This window comes from Saccoglossus kowalevskii, chromosome 12 (assembly GCF_978046115.1).
Source record: "Saccoglossus kowalevskii chromosome 12, keSacKowa6.1, whole genome shotgun sequence".
NCBI classification, from domain to species: domain Eukaryota; kingdom Metazoa; phylum Hemichordata; class Enteropneusta; family Harrimaniidae; genus Saccoglossus; species Saccoglossus kowalevskii.
In genome coordinates, this window is record NC_140652.1 from 31975783 (window position 1) to 31991337 (window position 15555).

The 15555-nt window shown below is 35.2% G+C and overlaps 1 pseudogene; it reads left to right on the forward strand.

Moving 5' to 3' along the window:
• Positions 1–8068: 8068 nt before the first annotated feature.
• On the forward strand, positions 8069–15279 carry LOC146735734 (G2/M phase-specific E3 ubiquitin-protein ligase-like; annotated as a pseudogene).
• The last annotated feature ends 276 nt before the right edge of the window (positions 15280–15555 follow it).

Below are 15555 nucleotides of genomic sequence, written 5' to 3' on the forward strand. Positions count from 1 at the left end.
CGCATATTCAAGAGTATTGGTATTTATTGCGACTAGCGTGAATGGGTAGCTTCGTTTCGACAATGAGCTGTTATCCTGTAAACAGTGTCAGTTAAATTATTCTTCAACTTTTTTTAGAATATACTTCCGTTATAAAATGAAACAAAATAATTGTATTTGGCGCCCGAGGTTCGTTAATGTGATTTTTTGGGAGAAAGATGCGCGGTCTACTTTTTAATCCAGCAAGAACAAAATGTATAAAATTTAATAAACTGCAATAGTGTCCTTTGTTTTGGGTGGTCCAACTGCCGGCGTTGAAAATCGACGTAGGTGGATTTTTCAATGAAAATATAAGCCTCTAAAAATATTTGATGATAATTTTTTGAAAATTTGAACCCCAAATAAGGGCCCACCAGCCGTGAAACCGCCCATGGCGATTTTTTGGGTGGGCGAATTTACGGCAGAATCCGGTATTTGTTCCCCGGGAATCTATAATCAAATAATACAAATGGTGTCACTATGCAGTATTTTTGGTGTCATTTTACATTTACAAAACATTGTATTGCAATGCATTAGTAATAATGTAAATATATATAATACATTCCTTTATTTTATTGTTGAGACTGAGTTATACAGTTTGTTACTACTACAATTTATATTGGAAAACGGTTATGGGGATTATTATTAATTTCAATAAACAATATTCAACTATTCGTTGCAACACCAATATAATCATAATGGTAATGTTTATTGCTCTTTGAAACTAGAGGCATTATCAGAGCATGGGTCTTATGTTGGAACTCCTGCCAGAATGGTATTCCCAGAATAGCGCCAGTTGTTAAAGAAACATAAACCTTTAATTCTCAACAAGGATGAAAAAACAGTTATTGAGACAAAGCCCTACTCTCCGCGACACCCACCAGATACGAAACCTGCTTACCGCGAAAGCCCCTCACCGTGAAGCTACTAGTTAGTACTCTAAATATCCAAACATATTTTAGTATAAGGTAGTAAAAAAACACTAAAAGAATAAACGAGACTGTATGCAAATCTAAATCATATCGTAAAAATGCATACTATCCGCCATGATATGCTGTGATTTCATCTTGTTGTGATGTTCTTTCGTCTTGTTGTGTGGTGCGTTTGTCATGTTGTCTTGTGGTACACTGTGTTATGATGTCCATTCGTCTCGTTATGTGGTGGTGCATTCATCATGTTGTGCTGTGAGTCGTAAAATGAAATACGGCAATGAATATTTTGCGACGCCGTATACCGTCCTGCGCATGACATCATCTCATTTTGCGCGGTCTTTTGAAGCAGACATCGTTAAATCAAGCATGGAAGCCATACTGTATGACCTCGAATTAGGTTCAATACTACACAATTTCCAGGCAGAAAAGATAGATCCGCAAATAGTATCTGACATGACTGACGCGGAACTTATGATCTTATGAGGCTTGGAGTCTCAACGCGATCGCGTTCGATTGCGTGAACGGTGCAAGGTTGTTGACCGCGACTCGCCACCAACAAGTGGAACTCCAGCCGCAAACGTACGTCGCGAAAGATGCCGTCTTTTCAGCCCAGGCAGATCTAGCCGACATATTGGTGAACGTCGACCCACGAAAAGTTCGAAACAAACTCGAACGTGGACAATGAACTTTATATGTTTGTCCGACTGTCATGCGCACAGAATCCCCAATACGACAGAAAGAGGGGTACTTTCCAAGGCTGGGCTTGGACTCAAAAAGATTAGTTTTTACGCAGATGACGACGAAGATGAAGTTATGAAAAAAATAACAGCAGAATATCCGCAACTCCAGGGATGTGGTGGATTTGAAATAATGAATTGCACTGGAAACTGTCGAAATTTATTAGTTGTTCAATGTGTTTGGAGCGTAGCTGAATTGAAAAGTAATGTTGGGTCACAAGCAAAGCTTTGCCTTCGACCGATACAAAGTAACCTTAGCATGAAACCAATTGAATCATTGGCGTCCGCGTCGAGTTTAAGGGAAACTTGCAAAGGTTGTCACCAGACATTTCCGTTGTGTGATCTTCGTGATCACCTGGCAATCTGTGTCGAACTTCCCGGACCATCATCATCAGTAATCGCTGATTCCAATGATGAAGTAACCGAGGATAGAAATAATTTTCATGGGGAGTCGTCGTCCGTGCCTGTTTATGAGCCAAGTTCGGAACATGTTCGGGTTAGTACTACATATTTTATTCAAATATCATTTTACTTTTATTGATAAATTAAGTGTATTTATAAACTCTATAAAATGTATGGATACAACGAAACTCTTAGGACAATAAGCCTAATCCAGGATGAGACCCAGGAACAGGGGAGGGGGCACTCTAAGTATGTTACAAATTAGTGAAAATAAAAATTATATTTTGTAAAAATTGAAAAAAAATGTTATTGTTTCAAAATTGTCTTTAATGTTTTTGTTCAGGAAATTACAGAGGGAACATTAGAACCAATGGACAAATGATGTTATTGATTCACCTAGTGGTGATAGTGCTGAACAGAAGGTAAGTTATATACTATTACTACCTGTATTGAATTTGGTAAATAATTATTTTTCAACAGAAGGTTACCTAGCTGAAACTTTACAGCAATTTGTTCACTTTATGTTTGGTTATGGAGAACTGCCTACAATAGATCCAAATAAAATTGTGTGCCAAATAATTAGGGCAAATAAAAATTATATTTTGTAAAAATTGAAAAAAAATGTTATTGTTTCAAAATTGTCTTTAATGTTTTTGTTCAGGAAATTACAGAGGGAACATTAGAACCAATGGACAAATGATGTTATTGATTCACCTAGTGGTGATAGTGCTGAACAGAAGGTAAGTTATATACTATTACTACCTGTATTGAATTTGGTAAATAATTATTTTTCAACAGAAGGTTACCTAGCTGAAACTTTACAGCAATTTGTTCACTTTATGTTTGGTTATGGAGAACTGCCTACAATAGATCCAAATAAAATTGTGTGCCAAATAATTAGGGCAAATAAATAATAATGGTAATGGTTCAAAAAAATACTGGGTAGGTAGGCAGGGATTTTTATTTAAATTTACCCAATGACTTGTACTGTTAGGTGTTTGTGAGAACATAATCATGCTTTTACTACTGAAGTGAAAAATTACATCTAAGTCATTTTTCATATCATATTTCTCTGATACAACATTGGTGGAATGACCATAGCTAATTTGCATAGAAATAATTTATTTTGTACTCATTCCATAAAATGAACTTTTTAATTTCCCCTGAGATTTTATTGACTCTCGTGTGTGAAGCACACAATGGGAGTATTTGCAGTTACCCTGTCTGTATGTGTGTGTGTGTCTGTCTGTTCCACTGATAGCTCAAGAACCCTATGTTGTTTTTTAATGAAACTTGGTGTATAGATGCTCTGGGCTAATGCACAGATTTGATTATGTTTTGGTTGAGATCCTTGCATATTAATTACCTGATTTGCATGATAGTTAGCTAATTTTTAGCTGTTTTTTTACTGTTCTACTGATATCTAAAGAGCCATTCATTAGATTTTGATGAAACTTGGTACATAGATGCTCTGGACTAATGCACAGATGTGATTAGTTTTGGGTAAAAATTCATGCATATAATTAACCTAATTTGCATAGTAATTAGTCAATTTTCGGCTTTTCCACTCATGTCTCAGGTACTAATTATCACATTTCAATGAAACTTACATAGATAGACGATGTAGAGACAGATACAGACCCGCCAGAAAGTATTTACGCACCACACTACACGCAGTTACTACCTACGATATCATTCAATAAAATATGCGTTTTTACACACACTAAAAACAACAAAATTGTCATTTTCATGCAAGATTGAATAAAAACGGCAATCTGAACGAAACAGTGAAAAAACGTTCGAATTCTCTACGAAGAATACAGTGTAAACGCAAGCTCATGAATATTCATGAAGAAATAGAATGCGGCAATTGTCAATAATACGTGTGACCACCTCTTCGCTGGATGACTTCTCTAAGCCGTTTTGGCATAGTATCGACGAGTTTCCGATACATGTTCACCTGGAACTGTCCCCAAGCTTCCATTATAGTCGCGTATAAATCCTTGATGTTAGCGACTGGTCGGGAATGCACCTCTAAATCGATCAACTTCCAAAGGTTTTCAATAGGGTTCAAATCTGGAGACTGTGCAGGCCAATTCAAAGTGGTCAAGTTGTCGAAAAGTTATCCGTACTCTTGTGGATTATTTAGAATATCCCTCACTGCCAATGCTGTGTGAACGGGGGCATTATCCTGTTGGAAATGAAAATTGGGTCCAACTAGTCTTAGTGCCGATGGTATCATTTCGTTTTGTAGGATATCCAAATACTTCCATCGGTTCATGGTCGTCGGTACACGAACTAGCGACCCTAAGCAGGTAGCCGAAAAACATCCCCACACCATGACGCTTCCACCACCAAATTTTATTGTAGGTTTAATGCATTTCAGCTGGTCTCTAGCGTACAAATAATCTTCCACGGCTACGAAACACCGTAAACTTAGATTTGTCTGACCAGATAACTTGAGCCCACTGCGCCGGAGTCCAGTCGATGTTTTGTCTGGCAAATTGCAACCTGGCTGCGATGTGTCGAGGTTGTAGTTTTTGTTTCTTTTTAGCAACACAGCCGCGAAAATTACCATCCTTATATAGTCTTGATTTTATAGTGCTCAAACTCAATCTTTTCCCAGTGAGTTGATTAAAATTGGCACGCAAATCACGGGCAGTGTGAAACTGATTCGCTAAACTAGACCGGATGAGTAGCCAGTCTTCGCGTTGCATTGTACGCCTTGGTTGACCTGATTGACGACTGGTCGGGAATGCACCTCTAAATCGATCAACTTCCAAAGGTTTTCAATAGGGTTCAAATCTGGAGACTGTGCAGGCCAATTCAAAGTGGTCAAGTTGTTGAAAAGTTATCCGTACTCTTGTGGATTATTTAGAAAATCCCTCACTGCCAATGCTGTGTGAATGGGGGCATTATCCTGTTGGAAATGAAAATTGGGTCCAACTAGTCTTAGTGCCGATGGTATCATTTCGTTTTGTAGGATATCCAAATACTTCCATCGGTTCATGGTCGTCGGTACACGAACTAGCAACCCTAAGCAGGTAGCCGAAAAACATCCCCACACCATGACGCTTCCACCACCAAATTTTATTGTAGGTTTAATGCATTTCAGCTGGTCTCCAGCGTACAAATAATCTTCCACGGCTACGAAACACCGTAAACTTAGATTTGTCTGACCAGATAACTTGAGCCCACTGCGCCGGAGTCCAGTCGATGTTTTGTCTGGCAAATTGCAACCGTGCTGCGATGTGTCGAGGTTGTAGTTTTTGTTTCTTTTTAGCAACACAGCCGCGAAAATTACCATCCTTATATAGTCTTGATTTTATAGTGCTCAAACTCAATCTTTTCCCAGTGAGTTGATTAAAATTGGCACGCAAATCACGGGCAGTGTGAAACTGATTCGCTAAACTAGACCGGATGAGTAGCCAGTCTTCGCGTTGCATTGTACGCCTTGGTTGACCTGATTGACGACGATTGCCCATACTACTACGTAGAGGAAGTTTTCGCAGGTTGAAACGTATGTAGCCTTCAGAAATTCACAGTCTTCTTGCTATTTCCCTGTTAGGAACTCATTCTGTATATAGAGCTTCAATGTTCCCTTTGGTAAATTCTGACAATTCCCTAACTTTCGGCATGGCTCATTGTTTGTAAATAAAAATTATGTATCTGACACTATGACCTCGATAGGAATATTCATAAACTACAACTAACAGTTATTCCCGCCCAGAAGCGTGTGTTGAAATACTTTCAGCTTCCCAATCGGTTCAAATTTGCATGAGAAAGGACATGACTATCGCACATGTTTTAACGCGCAAAGTTTTAATGAGATGCAAATGTATGCAAATGAGCGCGCTCCCATAGAGTTAACCATGGGGATTTTCGCTCACTGAAAAAAACGTCTACATACAAAAAAACTAAACACAAATCAACCATTTTATTTTGACTAAAAATAAATGCACTAGTTCTTCTTAAATTTAGTATATTTTAAAGTCAACACATCATGTTACCCGGAATTGTTATTTTTAGTTACGAAAACGATCAAATGAAAGGTGCGTAAATACTTTCTGGCGGGTCTGTATGTGAAATAATAATTACCTAATTTGCATAATTAATCAATTTTCAGCTTTTGATATTTCAAGTACTATTACATCATTATTTTTCAATGAAACTTGGTACATAGATGCTCTAGAACAATCCAAAGACCTGATTAATTTTAAGTAAAAATGTGTGTATATTAATCAACAAATTTGCATAAGTAGTTAATTTTTGCCTTTTACTCTGATATCACAAGTACTCATTATTCCAGTTCAATGAATCTTGGTACATAGATGTTCTAGGATAATGCACAGACCTGATTAGTTTTGGGTAAAATCAGTGCATATTAATTACCTAATTTGCATAATTAGCCAATTTTCTGCTTTTACACTGATTAACGTTATTACCATGTGGATACATATATTTTTCATGTTATTTAACCATAACTTCGCTTCTTTTTATAAGATTTATTTCATTGTTGTATGTAATTATCAGTGTTTATTATCTCCAGTTATGTTATCAAAATTGAGTAGTTGTAGTCAAAGTTTCTATAGATTTATGCTGTTTTCGTGACGAAAAGAAACACACTTTGGCCTGTATTCAGCCATTTCTATCAGTTTACATACCAGTAAGTGTGTTCTCCCTGATTGGCTCAATTAAAATAACCAATCATATTAATTGACGCCAAGGATTAAAATTCTAAGGTGTGAATCGAACCTTTCTTTAAATAGACAAAGAGAGTTAATTAAGACAGACTTCATCCTTTGTACTCCAAGTGATACATTGTTCTAAATCGTCCTAGCATATGTAGTTATCTTGTTCCTGTACAACTGAATAAATGTGTGTTCACCATTAGAACATTGCACATTGGTATACCGTCTACTGCTTGATGTATCTATAGTCTATCTGGTGAGATTTAAAGATCTTATACTGTTTGTGGCAGTTTCTCCCACACTGATATCACATGTACTAATTATTCCATTTCAATGAAACTTGGTACATTGATGCTCCAGAACAATGCACAGACTGGCTCAGTTTTGAATTAAAATCAGATCATATTAATTATAAATTTGCGTAATAAATCATAATTTTTGGTTCTAATCACATTTGAATGAAACTTCGTACATAGATGGTCTGTGACAGTACTTGGTATATCTTGGTACATATATACTCTAACACAATGTGATGATCAAATTAGTATTAGGCTTGTATACATCTATAATAATTACCTAATTTGCATAATAATTTACTTTTCAGCTTTCCACTAATTTAGTTAGTATTAATTATCACATTATAATAAAAATTTGCACCCTGAAACAATATACAGACCTAAATCTATGCATAATAATTTCTTAATTTGTATAATAATTCATTTGGTTCATTGAGGTAATCCACAGACATGATTAGTTTAATGTTGATAAACATGCATATTGATTATCTATTATTAGCCCATTTCTGATATCTAAAAAAATCAGATTTAAATTGAATTCATCACACAGGTGCTCTGAAATAAATTAGACTAAAAACAATGGATGAAAAATCAAATGTATTTTCTGTATGTATTATAAATTTTGATAATCTGAATCACATTTTTTTCATGTTATGCATCTCAAATAGCAGACAAAAATTAGTTGCTAAGCTTTTCGTTTAAGAGCCAAATTTGAATTAATTTTAATGTGTCTCCATTCTCAGCACACGGGAGTTCTTTTTAAGCTTTCTTTGATTTCTTTTGACCTTACTTTCCTGGGTTGGTAAAGTGGGATGGGATTAGAAATTTGAGTTAGAAATGGACTTAATTTATTGCAAATAAAAGAGCCCTTTCTAACATACCATTGATGATACTATATAAGTTTTTCAACAGTGGGTTAAAATAAACTTTGAGACTTCATTTTGCCAACCTAGTGACACCTAAATCACATTTTCAAGGTCTGTAATGCATATATGTTTTCACGTGCATTCCAGCAAGTATCTGTAGTGGAGAAGACAGTAGATGATATCGTATTAGAAACAGTACAGTACTGCAACCAGGAAGATATTACTAATCCTATAGAAATACTGCGATATTTTCAAACAAAGGTTATTCAGGGAAGAGATCTTGACATTCAAAATGTTGATCGGAGCATTGAAGGAGAAACTAATATAATAATTGTAGATACAATGTAGATATAACCTGCTGCAGACTGCTTTTGATGAGATTCAAACTATCAAGAACTTGAGGAAAACATTAGTTGTGGAATTTTACAACGAGGTAAGAGAAATATATTTTTAATTTGATTTGTGTTAGCTTATTGTAAAATGGTGCATTCACTGTAACAGACAAAACAAACTTAAAATTGCAAGTCCATATACAAATATGGACTTGCAATTTTAAAACGGGAGGGTCGTCACCTGTGGACATGCGGGAATTGAGTCTCAAGCAACGATAACAACACATGCTAAAAACATGAAGACTCATGGGTAGACGCTTGTTTGTGAACAGTGACTCGCTATGGCCATCTGACACATGCGCAGGTGACGTCTCCCTCGCTATAAGTTAATTAACAGGACTTTGGACCAAATCTGTAAATTAGCTAATTTCCATTATTGTTTTAACTTAATTAGGATTATCTCATAAACAACTCACGATATTCAGACCAAATTTGATTGGCATATGCATTGATGTAATCTGTATGTGATATTACAATTAGTAATAATTTACATATGCAAATTAGCCTAGTATAAACGATGTAATTTCATGAACCTGTTAATGAATTTTGTCTCCATTTCATAAGACAGATCTGATTATGTTATAAAATTAATTTGTTTATATCAATGAGCTATTTGATGCATATGTATTTTTTGTTGATTTCCATGATTATTTTCATTTTTGATCATATATTTAGCCTTTATAAAACAAGAACATTTAGACTCGGTCAACCTCACTCTGTCATCAGTCATCAGTGTTCTCCACAAGGGGTTTTAGGTGGGCGGCCCGCCCATCAAGTTTTACGGCCGCCTAGTAACTCTCAACACCCGCCCACCAACGTACATCCAGCTGAAATTATTTGTAAAAAGCTTGCATTGTTCTTCCCAAGCCTAAACAAAAGAGTAGTTGCCCAACCCTTTATTTTGCTATTGTTTCAAGAGTCCAAACATAAACAATGACCACTGGAAGTCTGCAAGCAGTTATCAAGTGTATTCATGGCAATGTGTCAATCGCCTGAATTCATCGTCGCCCGACATTGTTGCCACTTATTGCTCACGATACGCAACTACAGTGGTTTCAATTTACAGCTGTATTATTAATAATCGTCTTCCAATCACGAAAGAAAGAATTAAATACGAACAAAATGTATATGCACAGAAAATAAACAAATATATTAGCATATTGCATGTAAACTCCAACAAAAATTAAAATTCTAGCCGTATTTACAACGTTCGCTCGATTTTCATCGTGAAAACAGCATGGAGAAGGCAAACTGGTGACCTTTTGGCCTACCCCATTCAACGACCGTCGGCCACCCACCGGTGTTGGCGCTCTAACGATTTAGTATCTAAGTTGCATAGGGGAGCAGCGCATTCTGGGTGTTCGTGTACTGAATTCGGAAAGCGGTAATAAACATCAAACATGGCTGCCGGATTAGTTTACCGCGAGTATTTGTAATTGAGGAGTAATATTTTAGTTATCTTTTCCACGTACTTTTTTCATTTATCCATTTTTTATGTCTAATCTTTCGAGAACATAGCAGATTCTTTTATTTTGCCGATTGCTAGCATTTTTCTTGAATCCCAAAACAACGTGTGAAAACGCAACGTATCGTGACCGTACATGCGTAAATGCATCTTACCGTCCGTCGGCACGGGTAAGTACTGATGCCACAAATAAAAAATGTTATGAGTTTTATTTTGACAAATCGTCCGTTTTGGCGTCGGGAACAAATCACCTCGTATATTTTCTACATTATAACTCGTACTTGCTCTTGGTTACTCGAATTGCATTTCTTGAACGCAGAATAATTTGCGAACGTATAAACATGGAACTATAAATAGTTTATAGTTCCATGGTATAAATCACCGATTTCAAACTTTTTGCATTTCGTAAATATTAATAGTGACCAATCTGTTTGTATTTCAAAAAATTGTAACATGTTTCAATTAAATTAAAAAGAGAATAGTAAATAACTTAGTGTGTATTGCATTTCATGACATAAATGCTAGAAAGATGTATGTAAATGACATGCAAATTAATATGCAAATTTATGCTAATTAGGCCGCCCACCAGCTATTTTGGATTGTGGAGAACACTGGTCATGTTCATTTAGTTTTATGCTATCCTGAGCGTTTTTCTTGGTGTGACAAATCACTTTTGTAACTATTCAATCTTTGTTACTCTTAGGTAAAAGCCTTTTCTAAGCTTTCTTCGGTTCAAAATTAAGACATAGTATTAAATCAGAGTAGTAGCTATTTCTTTCACGACACCATTATTGAGCATTATATTATTTGTATCTAGGAGGCACAGGACTATGGTGGACCCAGACGGGAATTTTTTGCCCTGATCTTGCGGGAAATCAAAATAAAATATTTTGATAAAGGAATAAGACATCATCTTGAAAATGACTATCGAACAGTTGGAATAATAATGGGTAAGTTTGCATATAGCATACAATGACATGTATATGGCTACACATAAGTATGGCCAGTATACCCACTTTAACACATAATGACTATTAATTATAGATTTATTTGTTATTCTCCTTCAAAGCTGGATATTCCTTCAAAATTTTTTTTTGTAAATTATAATAATAACTTTATTATACTACCGAACCATCAGAGAGTTCAGTATGGTAAATAAAAAAGTATATTCCAGACACATAGTCACATTTTCTCTGAGCAATTCATTTCAAAATTTATACATGGGTCATGAATCATGGCATGTGTACTTGTACAAGCAATAATTTTGATGGTTGATTGTACTGCTGACTTCTGAATGAACTATAGCAGGTTTTTAGAAATCTTGTTTATTATTCTGTCTCGCGACTATTTTTTGTAGTGAATGGGGTGCAACAACAGGGTGTTATGTCACCAGTCTTATTCAATGTGTATGTGGATAACTTGAATATCAAACTCAATAATATCATGTGCGGGTGCTCAGTTGGCAAAACATTAATTAATAACCTTATTTATGCAGATGACAAGTGCGTGATCGCGCCCTCTATCAGGGGTTTGAGAAAACTTGTACATGTTTGTGAAATCTATGCGATCCATCATGGTATTGAATATAATCTTACCAAAACAAAATGTATGCATTTTTCAGGACGTCTTAAACTTAACACTTTACCTGCAATTACTATATATGGTCATGACATTAACTTTGTTGGGAGTTTTACTTACCTAGGTCTTGTATTGATTACGGATTTAAATGACAATATGGATATTGACATCCAGAGACGGTCATTCTGCATGAGAGCTAATAGCTTGTTACGTAGATTCACCAAATGCAGTTATCGTGTGAAATGTATTTTATTTAAAACGTTTTGTTCCAATTTTTATTGCAGCCATTTTATTACATGTACCGTAAATCGAACATGAACGCTCATAAAGTATGTTACAATAGTGCGTGCCGCAGACTGTTTGGTTATCTAAGTGATTGTAGCGCTAGTACTATGTTCGTTACAAACCGCATTAATTTGTTTGTGTGTATTTCTTGTAATCCCATTTTTAAATTTGATGAACAGGACAGAGGTCGTCAAATAGTCTGCTTTTGAGTCTGTATAACTCTGATATACAGTGGAAGTCAGCACTTTTCAAACACTGGAAAAATCAGCTGTAATAACTATGACTTTTATTTATTTTTTTCTTCTTCTGTTCTGCTATGGATCTTATGATTTGAATTAAGCAATAATAATAATAAAATGTGTTAAAGCTTGCTTCAGTATTTTGTTGAAACTGACTGAAGTTCATAAGGGTGTAATCACTACAATATAGGCTAATAACCAAACAATAATAAAAATATGGTGCCTAATAATCTACAATGAACACTCAGCATGTTGTAGTATTATAAACAAGTCTATTTTATTTTTCTAATAGCTCTTAGTATGCTGCAAAATGGCAAAATACTAGTACTAGAGGAAGATACTCAAAAAGAATTATTTTCAACAAGTGAAGTGATATCACCATGTATTCTGAAACTTCGTGAGGGTCTTAGTACACTAGGCATAAATCAGGTAAATTATTTAAATAACTAGCTTCTACTGTAACTTATTAAGAAGTAATGTATTGATTACATTTTACATGCATGTATATATGATTAGTCTGTCTGTGCTTTTATTTCGCATAGTACGGTTTGCATGCATAACCCAATCATTCCAAACTACACATGTGAATTAGCTGTGTCAAAAGATCAATGTAGGACATAAAAACTTAATTAGTACTGCAATATTATCAATGTCATATCTACAAGTTGGGAAAAATACTTTAAAAACATGGGGTCACCTGGTCATTCCCATGCTTGTTGGCATATGTTGTTTGTGTGCACTACTGATGTATTCTGAAACCGACTACATTTATTAGAATTCATTCACATACTTATTAGCCTAATTTAATATATAAGTATTGGTATAACCAACACCTAGGCAATTTCCCCTATAGTATGTGATTGTTGACTTTTATAAGAATCTGGTGAAAGGTTCTTGAGACATCAGCAGAACAAGTATCCATTCATTATCTATTCATATGTAAATTGAGCTAATTAATGATGCACAGATTGATGTCAACCCCGATCAGTTCTTGCAATTGTCTTGCAGTATCCCTTTGTTAGTCCCCGTTCGGACGTAGTCCGAAAACGGGGACTTATGTTTTGCCCTGTGTGCGTCCGTGCATCCGTGCGTCCATGATCACCTGTATCTCGAACATGCATGGACCGATTTAAGTTCAAACTTCACTCATACATCACACATTATATGGGACATATGCACATGCATTTTTTTCATGATCCGATTAACGATAGCCAAATAGCGGCCATTTTAATGCCGAAAATGCATCAAAATCGCACATTTTCACCATTCCGGAACTGAATCTTAGTCATGCGTGGGCAAATTTAGTTAAAATTTTTTTGGGGATTGTGTTGAAAATGGCTGACTGGTGGCTATTTTGTTTTACTGAATGCAGTTCAACATCCATATTGTTGCTGCTTTGAATGTATATGTCACTCGAATATGAACCGAACGGGGACGTGTCATTGACAATGACTTGTTGAGTTTCATTTTAAATGAACTATTGGTCTTATAAGATCTTCAATTTGTCAAATTCGCACCCACAGGCATCACCCTAACATATGCTCCTACACAACAAGAGCTACAAACAACACAATTGACTATGTAATAATACTATTTGATTAGTTTCTTGAATATCAAGTTTACTATCAACATTCATTGTTTATTAACAATGTATGTTGTCATGACAACACTATAATTCATGGCATCAAATGTAATTTTAACAATATAACAATATATGTTTAGCTGAATTTGAATTACACAAAATATTGTACAGTGTTACCACTGTTGTAGAGCACAAAACAGAAGCTTCTTGCAATGATAATAATCCAAGAACCAGTCATCAGAGTCAGAGGAAACTCAACACGTCAGATACTGTGTAATAAGTTTTATTGAGGTGTAATTAGCTGTATGTTAATTAATTCTTGTTTCACAGATATGGTTCAACATTTTCTACATTGAAATTTAGCAAAGGAAATATTTTATTAGTAATGATATTTACTTATAAATGTTTTGTAATATTCATTAAGTTAGGTAGCCCCCAAAATGGTGTTATAATGTTATGATTAAACTATGTAGCTCTTATATAGTTTTAGTTTTGATGTTTAAAAAGATGAATGACTAAGACATTTTGATCAAATTTATTACCAATGCACATTTATTTCTATTCTGACAAATATTTGTTTATTATTTTAGCTATGCCAATATGTGTTTATCTACTGCAACCAAACATATCAAATACGTTGACATTTCGTATGTTGAAGTCATTGTTAACGCCTTCCTTCAGTGATGCTGGGTCAAATGCTAACAGGCATGAACATTTAGTTTATGCTGCTTTCATTAAATATATGAGAGAAGTTGCAGGTAATTTAACATTTTACTGTTATACTGTATATGTGAATTTATTTGTGTTTATGTAACAGGGGTTAAACTGGTTTCCTATCTCTATTGACCCTGAAATATTTTAATTTGATGTACAAGTATCTTCCGTGGTCAGTCACAGATTTTTTGGGTCAAATAATTGATATTTTTGAGTCAAAATATGCTTTTAAATTTGATGCACTGGTACCTTGGATATATATTTGTTTATTTTATGTCAAACTCTTAAATTTTTGTTTGTGAATTATTTTTGTCACTTATATTTGTCAATACCAGAGGTACATTACTTGGGGTTTGCAACTCGCATAGTACTGTATGGTGACATCATGTCAAGATCCCATTCAAGTCTCTTCTCGTAGATAGCGAGACTGAGGCTACGAACTTCTGACATGATATATATCAATGTTAAAGGTTTGTAATGCAAAAAATAAAAATTTTCTTGCCACGATCGTAGTGAAAAATGTAATACATCGAAAATGTAAAGGAAATATAGTTCTCGTAATCCGTCATATCGTGGGCAGCTATTTTGATCCACCTGGACATCCCAGTATCCGAGTTACCTCGGGCATGCGCATTCGCATTTTTCTGAGTTGGAACGCTTATGCAAGAGCGAGATTGTAACGGGATCTTGGTATCATGTCACCGTAGTTGCAAACCCCAAGTAATGTACCTCTGTTAATACTTAATAGCTATTTCAACAGACAGACTGCATGTTTTGTTATGATTGTATCAGTTGATCTGATCATAGTTAATTCTTTTCAGTTGGCAGAAGACTCTCTGGAAAAATCACTCTGTCAGATATTTTGATATTTGCCACTGGTGCAGAAGAGGAACCGGTTTTGGGCTTTCAGATACACCCTTCAGTGGAATTTGTTGAAGTGTACCAAGGATTCTTACCTGTCGCAAATACATGTATACATTGTATGATCCTACCACGACCAACTATCAGCGACACTTTACAAGAGGAGGATGTTTAATGTTTATGACTTTGCATTCTCTAATACATACTTTGGTAAAGATTAAAACTGCTGTATAAAATAACTTTTTATATGGTTCTGTTTTGTTAATCTATGTAATTCAAGTTGATGGCCTATATTGATATTTTACTGTTCGGTGCAAAGACAATATATGATGCCATATAGTCCGCTACAATTTGGCTTTTGTAGTGGCAGATTCCATATACTGGTACTAGTATATGCATGTAAAGTTACTTGTAGGGAGACATTATACATCTTTACAGTATTTGTTCAATTAGAAGGACATTTCAAATAAAAGTGCCATGTTATTACCTGTACATCG